Below are 22,864 nucleotides of genomic sequence, written 5' to 3'. Positions count from 1 at the left end.
CTCAGACACTTAATAATTACCTAGTTGTGTGGCCTTGGGCAAACCACTTAACCCCATTGCCTTGCAAAAACCTAACAAAAAAAATCATTATTGATAGAGAAATGCAAATTAAAAGAATTCTGAGGTATCACTTCAAACTTATCATATGGGCTAAGGACAGAAAAGAAAAAAAGATAAATTTTAAGGGATGTGGGAAAATTGAAATACTAATACACTATTGGTGGAGTTGTTAACTGAACCAATTGTTCTGGAAAGCAAGTAGGAACTATACCCAAAGGGTAATACAACTGCATATCCTTTGACCAAGCAATACATCTACTAGGTCTGTATCCCAAAGGGAGAAAACAAAAAGGGAAAGGACCTTATATGCACAAAAATACCAACTCTTTTTGTAATGGCAAAGAATTAGAAATTGAGGGGATACTAAACAATAATAGCTGAACAAGTTGTGGTAAATGATTGTGATGGGTTAGTTTTATGCTATAAGAAATGACAAGCAGACTAATTTCAGAAAAACCTTAGAAGACTTACATGGACTGATGCAATGTGAAATGAACAAAACCAGGAGAACACTGAACACAATAACACAAATATTGTTCAATAATCAACTGTGAGGGGCAGCTAGGTGGTGCAGTGGATAGAGCACCAGCCCTGGAGTCAGGAGTACCTGAGTTCAAATCTGCCCTCACACACTTAATAATTACCTAGCCGTGTGGCCTTGGGCAAGCCACTTAACCCCATTGCCTTGCAAAAAAAAAAATAAATAAATAATAATAATAATAATAATAATAGTGATTAACTGTGAATAACTTAGCTATTCTCAGAAATACAATGATCCAAAACACTTCTAAAGTACTTAGATAAAAAATGCTATCCTTACTCAAAGGATAGAACTCAAAGAAAGAACTGAATGAGTTTGAATGCTGATCAAAGCATATTTTTAAACTATTTTATGGAGTTTTTTTATGACATGACTAATATGGAAATATGTTTTACATGACTGAACATGTATAAATTTTATCAAATTGCTTGTCTTTTCAATAAAAAAGGAAGGGGAGAAGGGATTTTTAAACTCAAAATTTAAAAAAACCATAATGTTAAAAATTGTTTATACATGTAATTGAAGGGGAAATAAAATATTAAATAACAAATTTTTTAAAAACTTTAAAAGAATTTTCTTTTTCCAGTGGGGGCAGGGGGTGGGAGGGAAAGAATATAGTTTTGTTTACTGAATAAAATGTTTTTAAAAGAAGATTAAGGCACTGCTGGTAGAGCTATTTATTAGCTTTCAAAAGCAATTTGAAACTACGTCCAAAAAAATTCAAAGTGGAATTCTTTGGGTCTTTTAACTCAATACCACCATTACCTGGAAAATATCCCAATGAGACTAGATAACAGCTTTTTGTGACTTTTAAATAGTATTGTAATAGTATTTAATATTTTAGTAGTATTTTATTTTTTAATTTTTTTTATTTTAGATTTTTGCAAGGTAATGGGGTTAAAGCCACACAGCTAGGTAATTATTAAGTGCCTCAGACCAGATTTGAATTAAGGTACTCCTGACTCCAGGGCCAGTGCTCTATCCACTGTGCCACCTAGCTGCCCCTTTAGTAGTATTTTAAATAGTATTTAATAGTAAAAACAATTTTCTTTTTTTATTAATTTTGAGTTACATATCAGATTGGTCAATATGACCAGAAAGGACAATGAGCAAATGAGCAATGTCGGAAGGGATGTGGCAAATCTGGGACATTAATAAATTGTTGGTTGAGCTGTGAACCAACCCAAACTTTCTGAAGAACAATTTGGAATTACCCCCAAAGGGCCACAAAAATGTGTATACCCTTTGATCCAGCATTACCACTACTGGGTCTATACCCTGAAGAGATCATGTAAAAGGGTAAAACATCACTTATACAAAAATATTCATAGCAGCCCTGTTTGTGGTGGCAAAGAATTGGAAATCGAGTGAATGTCCATTAATTGGGGAATGGCTGAACAAATGGTGGTAAATGTATGTTATGGAACACTATTGTTCTATTAGAAACCAGAAGGGATGGGAATTCAGAGAAGCCTGGAAGGATCTGCATGAGCTGATGCTGAGCGAGATGAGCAGAACCAGAAAAACACTGTATACCCTAACAGCAACATGGGGGTGATGATCAACCTTATAATGGACTTGCTCATTCCATCAATGCAATAAGGAGCAATTTTAGAGTACCTGCACTGGAGAATACCATCTGTATCCAAAGAAAGAACTGTGGAGTTTAACAAAGACCAAAGTCTATTAACTTCATTTTTAAAAAAAAAAAAAGTGATATTACAACATAATTTTGTGATTTCCAATATTTTATTTTCTCCTCAAGGATATAATTTCTCTCTCAACACATTTAATTTCGATCAATGTATAACATGGAAACAATGTAAAAACTATCAGACTGCTTTCTGTGAGGGGATAGGGGGAGGGGAGGGAGGGTGGGGAAAATTGCAAAATTCAAAACCTTAGAAAAAAATGATAGGTAGAAACTACTATTGTATATAATTGGAAAACTAATAAAATACTTTCGAGTTCCAAATTTTCTTCTTCCTTCCCTTCCCTCTCCTTTCCCTAAGATGCAAGCAATTTGGGTCTCCCACTGCATGCATCCAAGGCCATCTCCAGTTATCCTGATCCATAGATGAATAGAATCTTCTGTAGTCTTGGCAACAGTCTCATTGAGAATCAAATGGCTCAGGAATAGAGAATGAAGCTGATGACTTTGCACAGTCCTCCCTCACATAAGCCAATTCATTTATATGTCATGGTCCTCTTGGAGAACAAAAAACAAACATCAAAAAAACCAATTCATATTAGTCATGTTATGAAAAAAAAGTTTATGAAAAAGATGGAGAATATCATTAAAAATAAACTAGACAATTTTGATTACATTAAAAAGCTTTTGCACAGACAAAACCAATGTAACCAATATCAAAAGAAATGTAGTAAATTGGGAAACAATTTTTACAACTAGTGTTTCTGACAAAGGACTTATTTCTGAAATATGCAGAGAACTGAGTCAAATTTTCAAAAACACCAAGCCATTCCCCAACCAACAAATGGTCAAAGGATATGCAAAGGCAATTTACACATGAAGAAATCAAAGTGATCCGTAGTCATATGAAAAATTGCTCTAAATCACTACTTATTAGCGAAATGCAAATTAAAGCATCTCTGAAGTACCACCTCACACCTCTCAGACTGGCCAATATGACCAGAAAGGACAATGAGCAATGTTGGAAGGGATGGGGGAAATCTGGGACACTAATGCATTGTTAGTGAAGCTGTGAACTCATCCAACCTTTCTGGAGAATAATTTGGAATTATGCCCCAAAGGCAAAAAAAAAAATGTGCATACCTTTTGATCTAGGAATACCACTACTGGGTATATACCCTGAAGAGATTATGAAAAAGGGTAAAAACTTCACTTGTACAAAAAGATTCATAGCAGCTCTGTTTGTGGTAGCAAAGAATTGGAAATTGCATGAATGTCCTTCAATTGAGGAATGGCTTAACAAACTGTGGTATATGTATGTAATGGAACACTATTGTTCTATTAGAAACCAGGAAGGATGGCAATTCAGGGAAACCTGGAAGGATTTGCATGAACTGATGCTGAATGAGAGGAGCAGAACCAGAAAAACACTGTACACCCTAACAGCAACACGGGGGTGATGATCAACCTTGATGGACTCGCTTATTCCATCATTGCAAAAATCAGGGACAATTTTGGGCTATCTGCTATGGAGAATACCATCTGTATCGAGAAAGAATTGTGGAGTTTGAACAAAGACTATTACCTTTAATTTAGGGGGGGGGAAAGTCCTCTTATTATGTAGTTTTGCTATCATACTTTAATTTTCTTCCTTAAGGATATGATTTCTCTCCCATCACATTCAACTAATATCAATGTATACCATGGAAACAATGTAAAGACTAATAGACTGCCTTCTGTGGGGGGGTGGGGGGAGGGAAGCAAGATTGGGGAAAAATTGTAAAACTCAAAATAAATAAAATCTTTCTTTTAAAAAAAAGGGAAAAAAAACAAGACAGAAACAAAAATTTAAAAAAATGCTCTGGGGAGCGGCTAGGTGGTGCTGTGGATAAAGCACCAGCCCTGGAGTCAGGAGTACCTGGGTTCAAATAGGTCTCAGACACTTAATAATAGCTGTGTGGCCTTGGGCAAGCCACTTAACCCCATTTGCCTTGCAAAAACCTAAAAAAAAATGCTCTGATCTGCATTGAGATTCCATCTATACTTTCTCTGGATGTGGAAGGCATTTTCCATCAAAACTCTTTTGGAATTGTATTGGATTATTCTACTGTTGAGAAGAGGTAAATTGTTCATAATTGATCATTGCACAATGTTGCTATTACTGTGTACAATATTTGTATCCATTCTGACTTTCCAGAGTTTTCTGAAATTCACCTGTTATTTCTTATGACACAAGAGTATTTTATTAAATTCATACACCATAAATTGTTCAGTCATTCCTCAACTGATGAGCATCCCCTCAAGTTCCAATTCTTTGCCACCACAAAAAAGAATATTTTTGTACATGTAGAAAGGACCTACCCCTTTTTCCCCTTTCCCCTAGTATTGGGTTTGCTAGATTAAAGGGTATGCACAGTTTGATTACCCTTTGGGTATAGTTCTAAATTACTCTCCAGAATGGTTGGATCAATTCACAGTTCTATCAACAATGCATCAACACCAGGCCATGAGTTAGAGCTGGGATACCAGTGGGCCACAGTGTTGAAGCTATACGAATGGGTACCATCAGGTCCCAGTGGCAGAGAAAGTTACAGAAAAGATGACCTTCTGCCTAGGAACAGTCTACCAGTGCGAGCACAAACCCCCAAGGAATTTGGAGGGGTATCCACTATTTTCTAATGGCTTTCTCCCTCTCTCTTGCCAAATTTCTTTTTTTCTTTTTGGCAAAGTAAAGGGGTAAGTGACTTGCCCAAGGTCACACAACTAGGTAATTATTAAGTATCTGAGACCAGATTTGAACTCCTGACTCCAGGGCCAGTGCTCTAATTCACTGCATACCTAGCTGCCCCTGTCTCTTGCCAAATTCAATCCAAACTGGTTGAAGATTTTTCTCCTTTGTTGTTGGGTGACCTGATCATGCCATCATTGGCTTAGAGGACAATGGAGTACTTGAACAATCTGGTTAATGGATAGAATCCTCTGTAGTCTTGGCAACAGTCTCATTGTGCCTTCATTATCAGTGCCTCAGTTCATCTGCTTGCCCTAACCTGTCCGACCCTTGCTTGGGATTTCTGTGGCCTCCCAGGGGAATAACCCAATGATACGTGAGTATGGTCTGAGTCTCCCTTTCAAGGACTCTTCTTATCAGTATTTTTATTTCTTGAGATTAAGTGCTTGCAAAAAGAAAAAGAAAAAAAAGAAAAGCAAACAAAAAAAAGATCTTAATCACAATATGGTCCAAGATAACAGTTAACAGAAAATGCCTCCCTCCTCTTAGCACTGGGGAGGTGGGTTACCAAGGTGAACATGAAATGTACTATTAGATTCAGTCCATTACTTTTGCTTAACTAGGTTTTCTTTCAATTCCTGGTCTTTGGAGGAAGGATAGAGTGGAATTTAGTGGGAGGAAAGAGTGGCGAGTAATATCTAGAAATACTTATAGGGAAACAATAGAAGACATTGATGATAAAGCTGATTTTTTTTTTCCAGAATGAGACTAGAGAACACTAGAGAGAATATCAGGCTGGGTTGATGAGTTGGTTAGTCTTTCTGACTTGCTTTTGTTTCTTTTTTTAATCTTTGTTACAAGGATTCAGTCACCAGTAAGAAGATGGAGGGAAAATAGATTTGGAAATGATATTTTAAAAAAACATTAAAATATATATTAACATATAAATATGAGCAAATGTATATAGTTACATATTATGTCATATAGTTATATAACTGTCACATATAATTTTTTTTTTTAGCAAGGCAAATGGGGTTAAGTGGCTTGCCCAAGGCCACACAGCTAGGCAATTATTAAGTGTCTGAGGCCGGATTTGAACTCAGGGACTCCTGACTCCAGGGCCAGTGCTCTATCCACTGTGCCACCTAGCCACCCCAACTGTCACATATAATTGCATTGTATAATTGTACTATAAATATATATATAATTATAGAAAAGAGATGAGGATATAAACGTCCCTCCTTGGAGAGAAGAGGATTCAATGAGTATAAAATAGTAGATAATCAAATCAAGTATTTAGTAAGCATGAGCCAGACTCTGTCCTAAATGCTGAAGATACAAAATAAGGTAAAAACCAGTCCCTTTCCTCAAAAGGACCCCCCCCCCCACCATCTAACAGGGGAAACAAACACTATGCACAGGATAACTAGGAGGCAAAGAAATAAGGTTCAAAGATGGAAGAGGGCAAGCAAAGGCTTCTTGAGGATGGGGAATCTTCTCTACTTCCTTTGGATTGGTTTAACTGGTTTTTGTTATTACAAAGAAATTTCCCTGGGTATTGGGAGAGGGAAGGAGAAGGGGGGGATCCAGAGCTCAATAGGATGATGTTAAATCAAAGGCATCAGTGAAAAATGAAGCTAGATAGTCCTAAAGAGAATTAGGTCTCTCCAGGCTAACTTTTTTTTTAGGTGTTTTTTTTTTGCAAGGCAATGGGATTAAGTGGCTTGCCCAAGGTCACACAGCTAGGTAATTATTAAGTGTCTGAGGGCAGATTTGAACTCAGGGACTCCTGACTCCAGGGCCAGTGCTCTATCCACTGCACCACCTAGCTGCCCTCCCACCCCAAGTTAACTTTATATTAACATATAAATATGAGTAAATGTATATAGTTGCATATTATGTCACATAGTTATATAACTGTCACATATAATTTTTTTTTTTTTTTAGCAAGGCAAATGGAGTTAAGTGGCTTGCCCAAGGCCGCACAGCTAGGCAATTATTAAGTGTCTGAGGCCGGATTTGAACTCAGGTACTCCTGACTCCAGGGCCGGTGCTTTATCCACTGTGCCACCTAGCCACCCTTATGTTCATCCTTAGATCTAGGCCAACTGTTGCCCAACAATCTTAACCCCCATCATGTTTATTCCTGCCTGTTTTTTTCCCCAACTTTTGTTTTAAAATTTTTTTCTTTCATTCTTCCTTTCTTCTTCCCTATCTTCCTTCTTTCCATTTTAATTTCTTTCTTTCTTCCTTTTCTTCTCCTTCATTCCTTCTTTCCTTCCTTCCCTCCTCTCCCTCCATCCCTCCCCTCCCTCCCTCCTTCCTTCCTTCCCTTCCTTGCTTTCTCTATCTCAATTCCATTGCCCATTAGTGGGACAGCTTAGACCTGCTCTGTTTTGTTTTCCAAATTGGGCCAGCTCCCCTCTCCTGGAGTGTGTGTGTAGGGGAAGTCTCCACATTGGTCTTGTTAGTAGGGACATTAAATTAATTCCTACTGCTCAAAAGTCCCAAGCCCAAGGGACTTTATTAGTCTCCCTAACAGCAGGAATAATATTCTTGGGCCGCCCTTCTCACCTAAGTTTTCTTTAATGCCTCCGCTACTTTCTGGCCTTCCAGCTCTAGTTTGGTATGACACACACACACACACACACACAGAGAGAGAGAGAGAGAGAGAGAGAGAGGGCTTCAGTGTCTTAAAAATGGGAGTTCAATCCAACTAATGATTCAACCTGGCTTTGGGTCCCAAGGTAAGTCACTTTGCTTCTGGGGCTCCAGACAGCTCTGTAAGTTGTAGAAGAGGTTCTGATCTGCCTCAGGAGAGAACATCCCACACCTGGGACTCCTTCCCACAGATGAATTTCACAGTCCAGTAGCTTCAGGGTCCACCATTCTATGTCTATTTTTTTTTTGCAAGGCAATGGAGTTAAGTGGCTTGCCCAAGGTCACAGCTAGGTAATTATTAAGTGTCTGAGGTCACATCTGAACTCAGGTCCTCTGTGTGTCCACTCTTCTGCCTCTGACACCACAGAAATTGGAAAGGATTGCAGAAGCAGAAAAGTAGAGAAGGGGGTCAAAGGTCCCAAGCTCTCTATAAACATCACCTTTCAGCATTGGTATTCTAAATGTGGAATCCTTCTCTAGCAATGGTACTAGAGAAATGTAAACTTATTCGAATTCATAAGCCCAGAAGGTAAAAGGAGATCCTGGGGTCAAACATTTAGAGCTGGAAAGTTTTTGAGAAGGTCTTCTTACAAAGGCCTATGGAGGCTATGAGACTCATCCAAGGTCACATACATAGAAAGTTGAACTAGGATTTAAACTCATAATCTCAATGTAGAATGCTTTCCACCATGGGTTACAGCTAAATGGAAGGATATATTTCAAAGTCCTCTTTAGAGAGACAAATAAAATAATTGCAGGAGTTGGTATTATAATGAATCCAAATGGAAAATATCTGATGAGACCTGTGGTTATTTTGTGTCGTAGTGATCACAAAGTGCTAAGGATGCAGGGTGCTCTCACTGACCATTTGTAAAAAGATTATCACAGAATAATTCCCTTTTAACTGCCATGTCTATTGGGAGAGGTGAGAAAGAATTGAAATTGAATGAAGAACTGAATAAGAAAATCTAAATTAAATCAGTATGCACCTGGTGACAGTGAGGAGAGTGGCAAAAAAAAAAAAAATTGCTGAGAAATATGGCTCAGGAGAAAGAAATCAAAGTGACCACACACTCACATAGAAATGTCACATAATAAATTTGTTGTTCAGTCATTTGAGTCATGTCTGATTTTTTGTGAGCCCATTTGGGGTTTTCTTGGCAAAGATACTGAAGGATTTACTATTTCCTTCTTCAATCATGAATACTTTTCTCAGAGATCTGAGAGGCACTGGACATGGCAAGAACCATATAACAAGTCAAACTGATTTATTTTGACTGGACAGGATTCACTACTGGGGTGGGAGTTATTCCCTAACAGCCATTTATAGTCAGGTCACTGACTCATTAGATGATCAAAATCAGTGCCAGATTAGAAGAAAAATAAGATGACATGCAATTAAACAACTCTAATCTGACCCATTTAGACATAATCATTGAAGACAAAAAAAGGGGGACGGGAATAAAGTTGACAGATTATTCTAACTTCCTAAGGAAATTTAACTCTGGTAAATCAATCATCACAATGTGGAAATACAAACAGCCTAGAAACTATACTAGCAGTAAACTTTGCTCTACCTGGCAAATGGAAAGATATGGTATCCAAGGACATAATTGTCCTTGTATGTCCTTGTAAAATCTTATATGAAAGACAGTGGTAAAAAATCATAAACAACAGTATATCATAAAATATTTTTTAAAAGGTAGTGAGAACTCCTTAGACTAGGTCATCCTAATGGCATTTAAAAGTCAACCTGGGAAAGTGACGACAGATTGAAAAATCAAAAAGATCTGTCAGGAGATATTGTCTCTAGTAACAACAATGGAATCACCACATTTGGACTCAGTAGACTGAGCTGTTTGAAGAAGTAGAATTAGCATCAAGGAAACCAAAGAGTCCCTAAACTTAAAGCATATACAATGGAAATCCATGCTATAGGACAAATACCACCCAAAGGGCAATGGAAAGATCCAAGAGTGTCATAAGTAGGCTAAAGCAAATTATAAATAATTTTATTTTTCTGCCATTCACATCCAGAGAAAAATAGTCTGGATGCAGATCAAAGCACATTATTTTCACTTTTAAAACTTATGTTTTTTTCTTATGTTTTTCCCCTTTAGTTCTAATTCTTCTTTCACAATATGACTAATACAGAAATGTTAAACATGATTGTACATGGATAACTATAGCAGATTACTCACTGTCATGGGGAGAGGGGAAAGAGGGAAGGGAAGAAAGGGAGGTAGAAAAATATAGAATTCAAAAGTTTACAAAAAAGATGAGTGTTGAAAATTATCTTTGCATGTAATCAAAAAATAACAAAAATTTTATTTTTCAACTGCATTAAAAATAATTTTAATTATTTGTGTTTTTTTAAGTCTTGAGTTCCCAATTCTCTTATCATTCTCTCTCTCTCTCTCTCTCTCTCTCTCTCTCTCTCTCTCTCTCTCCCCTCTCCCCCATATAGAAAAAGCAAGCAATTTTAGATTATTTATGTGCAGTAAAGCAAAACATTTCCATATTAGTCATGTTGTGAAAAAAAAAGCACAGACTAAAAAAAACCCCAACCAAAAAAATCATCCCATCTACAGCAAGAAGAATAATAAAGTTTTAAAAAGTATGCTTTAGGGGCAGCTAGGTGGCACAAGTGGATAAAGCACTGGCCCTGGAGTCAGGAGTACCTGGGTTCAAATCCATTCTCAGACACTTAATAATTACCTAGCTGTGTGGCCTTGGGCAAGCCACTTAACCACGTTTGCCTTGCAAAAACCTAAAAAGGAAAAAAAAAGTATGCTTTGATCAACATTAAGACTCCCATCAGTTCTTTCTCTGGGAATGGATAGCATTTTTCATCATAAATCCTTCAGAGTTATATTGAGTTATTTTATTGCTGAGAAGAGCTAAGTTCACTGTACAATGTTGCTGTTAATGTATACAATGTTCTCCTAGGTTCTGCTAATTTCACTTTGTATCAGTTTTGTAAGTTTTTTCCATGTTTTTCCAAGATCATCAATCCCACTCATCATTTCTTATAGAACAATAGTATTCCATCACAATTATATTCCACCACTTTTTCAGCCATTTCAAATTGATGGGCATCCCCTTAGTTTCCAAATCTTTGACACAGTAAAAAGAGCTGTTTTAAATATTTTTTGTACAAATAGGTCCTTTTCAAAGTTAAAATAGTAGATTTACAATTTCATGTACAATCATCTTTATTGTATTGTATTATGTTATGGAAAGGCTTGTTTTATTCTATAAATAAAAAATAAAAATAATTTTTTTACTATACTTTTTTTATTTTGAATTTTTTGCAATTTCCCCCCCCAATCTTGCTTCCCTCTCCCACCCCCCACTGAAGGCAGTCTGTTAGTCTTTATATTGTTTCCATGGTATACATTGATTCAAGTTGAATGTGATGAAAGAGAAATCATATCCTTAAGGAAGAAAAAATAAAGTATTGTGCCTGATTCTTGCACCAATGGAATGAGCAAGTCCATCAAGGTTGGTCATCACCCCCATGTTGTTGCTGGGGTGCACCACGTTCCTTTGGTTCTGCTCATTTTGTTCAGCATCAGTCCATGCAAATCTTTCCAGGCTTCCCTGAATTCCCATCCTTCCTGGCTTCTAATAGATCAATAGTATTCCATCACATACATATTTGTTAATGTTAATCCATTCCCCAGTTGAAGAACATTTACATTAATTTCCAATTCTTTGCCACCACAAATAGAGCTGCTACGAATATTTCTGTACAAGTGATGGTATTTTTTTATACATTACTAAAATATTCTTGTTTAAGAGTAAGCATAATACCCTCTCCCCCCAAGAAATATAGACCCTCATGAGAAGTAAAGAAAAGAAAAGGAAAGAGAAAAAAATGTGTTTCATTCTGTGTTCTGATACCATCAGCTCTGTCTTGGGTGGATCACATTCTTTATTTTTGCACTGTTGCTGATTATAATTCCCTCCATCCATTCCTCCCCACTACCATATATTTTCTCTCTGCTTTCACTCTGTCCCTCTTCTAAAAAGTGCTGTAGGGTAGCTAAGCAGCACAATGGACTGATCACTGGCCCTGGGGCCAAGAGGCCCTGAGCCCACATACCACCCCTGAGACCCAGCAACCACCCAACCCCATGGTTCCAGACAGGCTACCCAATCCTAGCCCCTTGCAAGAAGTGAAAAAGATAATGTGTTATAATCTGACTATTCTCTCCTATGATCTACCCTCTCCTCTATCACCCACATCCCCCCCTTCCCCCTTTCCCCCTTCTCTCCTTTTTATTCTAGATGTCTATATCCTATTGAATGTGTGTGCTGTTTCCTCTCTGAGCCATTTCTGGTGAGAATGAGGGTTCCCTCATTCCCCCATCACCTTCCTCCCTTCCATATCATTGCAAAAGGTCATTGTAAAAAAAATTTTATACAAAATATCTTAGTCTATTCCACCTCTCCTTTCCCTTACTCCCAGTGCATTTCCCTTTTAGCCATTGACTCCATCCAATATATTATAACTTCAAATTGAGCATTCTCCTGTGCTTCATCTATAAAAGCTCCTTCAACCTGTTCTATTAAATGAGAAGTTTTATATGAGTATTATCAGCATTATTTTTCTATGCAGGAATACATGCAGTTCATCATCATTAAGTCCCTCATATTTTACCCTTCTCCTCCGCTTTCTATGCTTCACCTGAGTCCTGTATTTGAAGGTCAAACTTTCTGTTCCACTCTAGTTGTTTTAACAGGAACATTTGAAATTCCCCTGGTTCATTGAAAGTCCATCTTTTCCCCTGGAAGAGGATGTTCAGTTTTGCTGAGTAGTTGATTCTCAGTTGCATTCCAAGTTCTTTTGCCTTCTGGAATATTATATTCCAAGCCCTATGAGCCCTTAATATAGTTGCTTCTAAGTTCTGTGTGATCCTGACTGCAGCTCCATAATATTTGAATTGTGTCCTTCTGGCTGCTTGTAATATTTTCTCTTTGACTTGGGAGTTTTGGGACTTGTTATAATATTCCTGGGGGTTGTTTTATTTTTGGATGTCTTTCCAGGGGTGATTGGATTCTCTCAATTTCTATTTTGCCTTCTGCTTCCAGAATATCAGGGCAATTTTCCTGTAGGAATTCTTTAAAACATAAAGTCAAGCTCTTTCCTAATCATGACTTTCAGGGAGCCCAATAATTTTTAAATTATCTTTCCTGAATCTGTTTTCCAGATCAGTTTTTTTTTCCATTGAGATATTTCACATTTTCTTTTAACTTTTCATTCATTTGGTGTTGAAGTATTGTGTCTTGATCTCTCATAAAATCAGCAGCCTCCCTCAGTTCCAGTCTACATCTGAAGGATTTGTTTTCTCAGAGAACTTTCTTATCTCCTTTTCCATCTGGCCAATTCTGTTTTTTTTAAAGCATTCTTCTCCTCAGTAACTTTTTGAACTGTTTTATCCATTTGGCCTAAGATGATTTTTAACATGTTACATTCTTTAGCATTTTTTTGGATCTCCTTGACTAAGCTGCTGACCTCTTTTTCATGTTTTTCCTATATTCTCTCATTTCTTTTCCTAATTTTTCTTCTATTTCCCTTGATTTTCAAAATCTTTTTTGAGCTTGTCATAGCTGATCCCAACTTCCATTTTTCATGGGAGTCTTTAGATTCAGAAGCTTGTACTTCCTCATCTTCAAATTGAGGAGGATTCAGGGGTAGCTAGGTGGCACAGTGGATAAAGCACTGGCCCCAGAGTCAGGAGTACCTGGGTTCAAATCTGGTCTCAGACATGTAATAATTACCTAGCTGTGTGGCCTTGGGCAAGCCACTTAACCCCATTTGCCTTGCAAAAAACCTAAAAAAAAAAAATTGAGGAGGATTCTTGGGTTCATAGACAAAGATTTTCTCAATTTTTCTCTGTTTACTCATTTCTCCAGCCTGTGTCTGGTTTGGGGGTGCTTCCTGAGCTTTTAAATATTATTGGGACACCCACTTTGGGGGTTCTTTTGAGATACCCCACTGGGACCTTTATACCTCCAAGGTTTTATGCTCTCTTGCCTGTGCTTTGATATGTAGATGACCACAGGCACTCCCCTCTGCCCTAGAGCTGTGGGGAAGAGCTCTGCTACCTTAGTGTGGCAGGCCAAACTGCAACCTGGATCTGAGTATGGGAAAACAGCAGAGTCCTGCCCCAGGGAGAGTGGAGAGATTTCTTCAGTCTCCCCTGACCCCCTTACTGTCTGGGTGCTGTGATATGGGAGGTGCAGGCTGGTTTCTTCCGATTCTCACTGCAGGTTCTATGGCTGGTGCTTCTTACTTCACACTCATTCTGGTGCAGCAGAGTTCTCTCACAGCCTCTTCAAGCTATTGCCCATGATCCCTGGGCTGGGCTGGGCTGGGTTGGGCTGGGTTGGGCTGTGGCCATGGCTTTTTTCCAACCTCCAGTCCTGGTGAAACACACCTTTCCCATGGAATTTCTGAGTTATCTTGGACTGGGAAAATGTATCACTCAATCTTTCTATGTCTTTTGCCCCTATAAATTTTGGCTAGAGTTATAATTTGTTGGCTTTTGTAGTTTTGGGGGGAAGGAGTTTCTGGGAAATGCTGCCTTCATGCCACCATCTTGGCTCTACCCCCAGTAAAAATAATTTTTTTTAAAAAATGCAAAGACTTGCACAAAATAATGAAAAGTAAAATGAGAACCAAGAGAACATTATATATAGTAACAGCATTATTATTTAAAGAATGACTTTTAGTTAATAAATAATTTCATCTAAATACCCAAATTAACTATAATGGACATATGAAGAAAGATGTTATCTGCATCTAGAGAAAGAGCTGATAAACAGAAGTGTGTGTAGAATAATTTTACATATAAATACATACATACATACAAAACTATGCATGCATACATACATATACCTTATATACCTATTTGTATCTTTGCTTTATTTATTTTTTGTAAGGCTTGCCCAAAGTCACACAGCTAAGTAAGTATTAAGTTTCTGAAGTCACATTAGAACTCAGGTCCTCCTGACTCCAGGGCTGGTGCTCTAGCCACTGCACCACCTAGCTGTCTCTGCCTATTTATAGCTAATGGTAACAATTTCTGGGGCAAGGGGAAGGAAGAAAAAAATTATAATTTTGTTGTATATTTGAAAGGAATAGCAAAATGTGCATAGTAGATTTACAGTTTCATGTATGATCATCATTTTTAATGTATAATGCTATGGAAGTGCTTGTTTTATTTCATAAATTAAAAAATGAAATAAAACAAATAGATCCTTTCTTTTAAAAAATCTCTTTGAGATACAAACCTAATAGTAGTACATGATTTTATAACCTTTTAGCCATAGTTTTAAATTGGCTATAAGATATAATTATTTTTTTAAATTTTATTTATTTTGAGTTTTACAGTTTTTCTCCTAATCTTCCTTCCCTCCCCGCCCCACAAAAGGTAGTCTTCACATTGTTTCCATGGTATACATTGATCTAAGTTGAATGTGTTGAGAAAGAAATCATATCCTTAAGGAAGAAAAATAATGTATAAGAGATAGTAGAATTACATAATAAGATAATGGTGTTTTTTTTTCTAAATTAAAGGTAATAGTCTTTGGTCTTTGTTCAAACTCCATAGTTCTTTCTCTGGATACAAATAGTATTCTCCATCATAGACAGCCCAAATTGTCCCTGATTGTTGCACTGATGGAATGAGTAAATCCATCAGGGTTGGTCATCACCCCCATGTTGTGTAGCATGTTATTAATGGAAAAGTATCATGGAGTAAAAATTGTCAACAATAGTATCAATGAAATGTATGATCTGAAAAGAAGTTGGGCTGGTCATAATGGGAGAGCAAGGGATAACGGATGGACAATCTGTGCTCCATTAGTATCCATTTAAGATATACATACATCATTGGCTGAACCTTCTTTGGAAGATTTTTGGGAAAATGTGGACCAAAATGGTACAGGCTTGCAAACATGTGAATGGGATACAGACTGAATTCTTGAAGTAAGCAGACAATGATCAAAATCACAAGATCACAGTTAAACAGTTATTGACCATCATCAAGGATGATTGGGGTGGAAGGGTACTTATGATGAGAAAGACAGTGCTATATAAATTATGGTGGCCATGGGGCGGCTAGGTGGTGCAGTGGATAGAGCACAGGCCCTGGAGTCAGGAGCACCTGAGTTCAAATCCGGCCTCAGACACATAATAATGACCTAGCTGTGTGGCCTTGGGCGAGCCACTTAACCCCACTGCCTTGCAAAAACCTAAAATAACAACAACAACAACAACAACAAAACAAATTATGGTGGCCATGAGATCAAGGAGAAAAGTGAAATGATAATAAATGTAGACCACAGTTCAAATGTCAATATTATAGAGCTTTATCTCCCTTGACATGTGTAACTTTGGGGGGATGGAAATGGGGTAGAGAATTTATCCAGAAGATGTGATTCTGTAGGAGGAAGGTGTAGGCTGTCCATGTTTGTCATACAATATTAGTGTAACTCTTGCCCACAGCCAAGCAAGCTTGATGCTAAGAAGTTTTGTATAATTATACTTGGGATGTGGCTGTCTTGTATCCAGACAGCAACTGCTCAAGGTTGGGTTTCACCAAGGGCATCCTGTGGATTCAGGGGATGCTATCAGAAGAACTTTTCACAGTGCTATAAAATTATTTGAGAAGAAATGTGTGAAGTACTGGAGAGACTCTTCAGGAAGTGGACAATGGAGGTGACATCCTACCCAAGCTGCCTAAAATCCTGAAGGCTTCCCAGGTCCCCAAAGGAATATCTACAATACCTTGGGATTTGGTGCATTGGAGTGCCTTCAGAATTCCCAGAGACAAATAGAGGTTTCATAGGAACCTCTCTTCACAGGAGGGAGAGATATTGAAAGGGAAAGAGATATTGAAGTCTCAAGAGGAAGCAGAAGACCTGAGAGGACAAAGATAGAGCTGGCATGAGAGACAGAAGAGAAGAGGAAGAGGATGAAGAGGAAAATGACCTCAGAACATTGGGTCTGCGTTTCATTCCTACCAGGATAGGACTTGGCTCACCACTTACTCATAGGTTGCTAGAAATTTTAGACAACTAGTGACAACACTTTCTGAATTTTGAAGCTTTATCCTTTTCAAAAGAGAAAAAGCAGCTGTAAGTCCCTTAGAGTACGCCATCCCCTTCCCAGAAAACCACCTTTCCTTCCTTGAAGGCTTTAATGTACACTATTGGACAATGTCTGGCAAACTTTGGGACTCTTGGATTTGTCTGATGGCACCTCCCTAGCTTGTAGCTCTTTGGGTATAAGGCAGTATGGGGAGCTGGGATGAAAGACTTATACCCTTCTGGGAATGGAAGTAACAAGTTTTAACCTGTTGCAAATAAAAAGAGAGCAAGAAAAGGAAATAAGCATTTATAGGACACCTACTTATAATAAGCACTTTATAAATATTGTCTCACTTGATAAATGTTTTAATTCCTTGGTATTTATCCTCTATCCTCTTTAAAGCAAATGTTTTTGCATTCTCAGAATGCCAGAGGACTCTATCCATTTATCTGTCTGTATTTCTGTCTGTCAGTCTGTATATCTATAGAATACTAAAATCTATTTCCCAATACATAAGTGGTCAAATGAGATGAATAAAATTCTCAAAAGAATTGAAAATTCTTGGGACAGCTAGGTGGCGTAGTGGATAGAGCACCAGCCCTAGAATCAGGAGAACCTGAGTTAATTACCTAGTTGTATGACCATGGGCAAGTCACTTAATCCCATTGCCTTACAAAAACAACAAATTAAAATTTTTTAAATATATTAAAGAATTGGAAATTATTAACACCCACATGAAAGAATGATCTAAATCAGTAAAAAGAAATATAAACCAAAACAACCCTGAGATTTCATAGCAACCATTGCAAAATAGAAAAGATAACCAAAGAGAGGACTTGTCAAAGGAGGGCTTCTGATATGATAGGTACCCTGAGTTGTTGTTGGTGGGTCAGTGAATCCAGACATTTAGGAAAGTAATTTGGAATGATGCCAATCAAGGAATTAAAATGTCTTTTCCCTTTGACCTCGAAGTTCTATTCCTAGGCTTATAATCCAAAGTGGTCATTTATAAAAAGAAAGTTCCCACTTCTACCAAAATATTTATAGCAGCAGAATCAGAAGCAAAGTGGATGCCCATTGATTGGACACTGGCTAAACAAATTATGTACATGAATGCAATGGAATATGACTATGCTGGATGAAATGATGTATGTGATGAATACAAAGAAGCATAAAAAGATCTCCATGATCTAATGCAGAAGGAAGTAATCAGAACCAAGAAAATGGCTATAATAATATAAACGGAAAGGAAAACCATATACACACACCCAAATCCATAGTGAAGGCTGCAAAATTATAAAGAACAAGCATGGAACGAAATATGAGAAGACATTATCACCAATTCCTTTTTCAGAGGTAGGGAGGTCCACAACTGTTGAACACTGCAAATCTATTTTACATTTTCAGATTTTCTTAATATACTGATCAATTAACTGATTCCCCCCTTTTTTGTATTCAAAAATAATATTTGTTATATAGGATGGCTCTGAGGGGATATTAGGGGAAATTATGGTAATGCTAAAAACAAAAGACACCAATATAAACTTAGTTTTTAGAAAAGAAACTCATATAATTACTATTCCAAGCCTGATTTTTTCACAAACACCCTCCCTCCAGAATTGCAGTATTTTCTTCCCTGTTTAAAAAAAATAAAAGTCTGTCCAATTTGAGCATGTTTTGATAACATTGCTACTCTACTTACCTAATGAGATTCAAAGACAATATTCTATTGACAGTAGCAGTTGTATTGTTTTGTAAATGTCTCATATTGGCACATGTCAAAGGGATACCTCAGATATGGACAGCTGTGTTCTGAAGGGAGGATGGAACCTTCATTATTGGACTCCCTGAAAATAATTTCAGAAAAGAAAAGCCTTTCTGTACTCCAAGAAATCATAAATGAAAACTACCCAGATCTATTAGAATCAGAGGGCACATATAGAAAGAAAAAAGATAGAATCTTCTATCACCTTCTAAAAGGAACTTCATTAAGAAAAATTCCAGGAATGCCATAGCCAAAATCCAGATTTCCAGAATTTTTAAGGAAAATGTCTTGGAAGTATTCAGAAAGAAAAGCAGTTTGAGTACCAAGTTCACACAAGACCTGACTGTAAAGAGAGGATCTCTGTAAAGAGAGGAAATCTTGGAAAATAATATTCTAAGAGGCAAAAGATAAAAACTAATGATCCAAAATAATACCCATAAACATAAATAGCCCAAGTTTAGTGTAGAAATACATTACATTCAATTTATGAAGAAATTGGTAAACAACCAAGACTAAAAAGATGAGCATTAAGAGAGAAAAGTAAGAAAGGAGATGAGCAAAACCAAATTTCTCATCCTTAAAGGGGAGAGTAGGATAGGTTAAAAGGGAAGAAAAATGAAACATTACAAGCCAAGAACTATAATCTAAGGAGGGGGGAATGCCTTAGATAATCTCTTGGATAAATTGGGGAATGGTTGGACTCATTGTAGTATATAAATGCAATGAAATATAATTATGTCACACAAAATGACAAAAGGGACACTTTAAACTGAAGCAGAATGAGGTGAGTTGAACCAGAAAAATTTCCACAAAGACAGAACATTCTAAAGGAAAACCACTTTGAAAGCAAGAGTTAACAGTTCTGATCCAAGCAAAGACCAACCAGATCTTCAAAGGCCTTGTTACCTGTCTCAAGATACAGAATCACGTTTTTTGGGATAGGTCCACTGTAGATTCCATTTGCTAGACTGTTCCTATTTTCATCAAGAAGTTTGGGTTTGGTTTTTTACCCTCCCTTTCAAGTTTTTCATGAGAGAGACAAAGGGTTAGTTAGAATGATACTTAAAAAAAAGGTCATTGTAGTATTATTTAAAATGTGCAGAAGAGAACAAAAGGAAGTTCTGAAAAAATACAGACAAGCAGGATAGTTTTGAAAGTAACATAGAATTTATTATGTACTTTTTTAAGCAAGCAATATTAGAATCATGATTTCTTATAGAATAATCTTTTTTGTATTCTGTTGTATGGACAGAAATACTCTTTTGGGGGAACTTTAAGTTCAAAATAAATTTTTTTTTAAAAAAAAGTGCTGCCAATCCAGGGAAGAGATAAGAAAAGATATTTCCTTCTCTTCTTTGCAGAGGTGGAGAACTATAGGTGAGGAATGTGGCATATATTGCCTGCATTAGTTGATGTATTGGCTTAGGTGAATTTTCTCCTCTGAATTTTCTTTTAATCCTCTGCTACAAGATATGGCTCACTGGATGGGGGAACAAGTAGGGGATAAAGGAACAATATTAAGAAATGAAAGTGATGTAAAAACAAAAATTATAAATTACAATTCTTTTAAAAAAAAAACAAGTTATGGCTAGACAATTTGGAGCCTCTTCTGAAGAGTGTGCCCATAGGAGGAATTCATTTTTTTCAGCTTTGGCACCATCCTTCATATCCAAAATGAGCATAGACTGGTGGGAAGCCCAGGTGCAAGATGAAACTCTATAAGAAATGATAGAAGGGAGGAAGTTGTGAGGCTCAGAGAATTAAAGTTCCCTCCCCTGAGGATATACTATATTGAGGAAGTGACTAGGGTAAGAGCTAATACCCCACACATGACTGAACCTATGAGAGATCTAAGAAGGCAGGCAGAGATACCCCAAGGCTTCCATAAAGATTCTGGTCCCTGGGAACAAGAGAAAATGCCAGGCTGGGACAGCAGCAGGAGAGGGAGATTTGCCCCTGGGGCATTTTGAAGGAACAGACATTGACTTTCGGGCACTTACCTGGAGGGAAGAAGCATCAGCAATCCATCAGACCTGGTCATCATCATCACTTCTCGTCTCTGGAACGGATAAGAAAAACATTAATGAAAAGACCACCTTAGCGTTAATTAGCACTTGGTCAAATGAAATAAAGTGAAATTTGGATTTAAAAAGTATTTACAAGGACCACATTGGGCAGAGGACAACAGTACAGTAGTTCATCTTAAAAAAAAAACGAACTGGGGGATTTAGTGGTCCACAAGCTCAGTCTAAGTCAGCATGATGTGGAAGTCAAGAAAGTTCATGCCATTTTAGGATGATGAAAAGAGGAACCATATTCTATCCAACAAGGTATGTCAGAACTGGGAGAACCTTAGAGAATAGACTGTCAGAGCTCAGAAGGACCTTGAAGTTGTAGAACATCAAAGCTGGGAGGGACTTTAGAATATGGAACATCAGAGCTGAGAAGGTCCTTAGAACACAGAAGGTGACATAGTTGGAAGGAATTTTAGAAGATTGAGAGGGATCTTAAAAGAGAAGATAAAATATTATAAGTCAAAGAAAAAAATGTTAAAATTAAGAGAGATTATAGGACATAAAATGTAAGATGTTAAAGAAGCAGCATTCGAAGACAGAAGATAAGCTAGCAAAGTTACACATGAACAAGGAACATAGAATTCTGAATTGCAAGAAATATTAAAATAAGGAATATCAGAAGAAAAAATAACTTTTAAAATATAAAAAAGATTAAAACTGGTAAGGATTTAAAAATTAGAAATTTCAAAGGGACCTTAGGACAGCAGCATCAGACCTAGGGGATACTTTAGGGGATTTAACCATTTTGAACCCCTTTGACAATTAGTCTGGTGAATCCTAAAGAGTTCTTTTCAGGATCATGTTTTTAAAACTAGAAAATGAAATACGTGGGATTACAAAGAAAGCCAACTAGTACTAAACTACCATCAAAACATTCAAAGGGGCGGCTAGGTGGCACAGTGGATAAAGCACCGGCCCTGGAGTCAGGAATACCTGGGTTCAAATCCAGTCTCAGACACTTAATAATTACCTAGCTAGGTGGCCTTGGGCAAGCCACTTAACCTCATTTGCCTTGCAAAAAAAACTAAAAAAGAAAAAAAAATTCAAAGATCCATTGTCATGAATGCCTATGGATCCTGGGTTAAAAATCACCATTTTAGTATCTATTGAGATAATCATATGATTTGTTAGGTTTGTAACTGATATAGTCAATTATACTGACAGGAGACTATCAGCATATATTAACTATACCAATAACAAACCTAACAGAAATCATATGATTAACTCAATAGATGCTGAAAAAGCATTTGACAAAATACAGCACCCATTCCTACTAAAAACACTAGAAAATGTAGGAATAAATGGATTATTTCTTAGAATGATAAGCATTATATGCAATGGAGATAAGTTAGAGACATTCCTAATAAGATCAGGGGTGAAACAAGGATGCCCGTTATCACCACTACATTTAATATTGTATTAGAAATGTTAGGTTTAGCAATAAGAAAAAGAAATTGAAGAATTAAGAACTGGGAAGGAAGAAACAAAACTCTCACTCTTTGCAGATGACAAGATGGTATACCTAGAGAACCCTAAAAAATCATCTAAAAAAACTAGTGGAAACAATTAGCAAATTTAGCAAAGTCAAAGGATATACAATAAACCCACATAAATCCTCAGCATTTCTATACATTACTAGCAAGATACAGCAGCAAGAGTTAGAAATAGGGGGCAGTCAGGTGGAACAGTGGGGTAGAGCACCAACCCGAGTCAGGAATACTTGAATTCAAATCCAGCCTCAGACACTAAATAATTACCTAGCTGTGTGACCTTGGGCGAGCCACTTAACCCCATTGCCCTGCAAAAAAACAAAAGAAAAAAAAGTTAGAAAGAGAAATCTCATTTAAAATATCTTCAGACAACATAAAATACTTCGAAGTTTACTTGCCAAGACAGACTCAGAAACACTATGAAAACAACTATAAAACACTTTTCACACAAATAAAATCAGATCTAAACTGGGCAAATGTTGCTTCACAAATTTGCATGTCATCCTTGCACAAAGGCCATGCTAATCTTCTCTATATCATTCCAATTTTAGTTTATGTGTTGCCTAAGCACTAACTGGACAAATATCAACTGCTCATGGATAGACTGAGCTAATATAATAAAAATGACAATTCTTCTTAAACTACTCATTTAGTGCCATACCAATCAAACTTTCAAAAAATTTTAGTGAGCTAGAAAAAAATTGTAAAATACATATAGAGAAACAAGAAGTCAAGAATATCAAGGGATTTAATGAAAAAAATGCAAAAGGCAGTGGCTTAGCAAGTATCA

General features: G+C 37.0%; 1 non-coding gene across 1 annotated transcript; it reads right to left on the bottom strand.

Moving 5' to 3' along the window:
* Window positions 1-22,538: 22,538 nt before the first annotated feature.
* On the bottom strand, window positions 22,539-22,645 carry LOC141510511 (U6 spliceosomal RNA). Its single transcript, XR_012474989.1, has one exon. It is a non-coding gene; the product is annotated as a U6 spliceosomal RNA (small nuclear RNA).
* Window positions 22,646-22,864: the final 219 nt, after the last annotated feature.

Source organism: Macrotis lagotis, chromosome 1 (assembly GCF_037893015.1).
Source record: "Macrotis lagotis isolate mMagLag1 chromosome 1, bilby.v1.9.chrom.fasta, whole genome shotgun sequence".
NCBI classification, from domain to species: domain Eukaryota; kingdom Metazoa; phylum Chordata; class Mammalia; order Peramelemorphia; family Peramelidae; genus Macrotis; species Macrotis lagotis.
Note: the sequence above shows the minus strand (reverse complement) of the source record. Positions and strands in the feature narration are given on the sequence as shown.